The sequence below is a fragment of the Bos indicus genome, chromosome 9 (genome assembly GCF_029378745.1).
Source record: "Bos indicus isolate NIAB-ARS_2022 breed Sahiwal x Tharparkar chromosome 9, NIAB-ARS_B.indTharparkar_mat_pri_1.0, whole genome shotgun sequence".
Classification (NCBI taxonomy): Eukaryota; Metazoa; Chordata; class Mammalia; order Artiodactyla; family Bovidae; genus Bos; species Bos indicus.
The window spans coordinates 51,150,344-51,150,666 of NC_091768.1; positions in this window are offsets into that span (position 1 = coordinate 51,150,344).

A 323-nucleotide genomic window follows, 5' to 3' on the forward strand; every position below is an offset into this window, starting at 1 on the left:
TTTTTTCTTTTTATCTGCCAAAGCACTCTGTTTTTTTTAACAGAAAGAGTGCTAAATTACCTTTCCCTCCCAACTTTGATTACTCCAACTAAGGATCCTAATCGGTGAAACGTGGGTGTGTCCTTTTGGAAATGCGTGTGTTTTCACGTCCAGGCATAAGCAACGCCTTGTTTCAGGGAGCAGCGCCCACACATTGGTTCAGGACTCCATGCGTTTGGTAGAAGGCTTGCGGGCTTGGGGCTAGTGTTTTGGTTTTTCTTGCAAACAGTGACGGCTCATCTAGTGTGCAGTCCTTGGTTCCCGCCCGGAGACTTCCCCGTTCC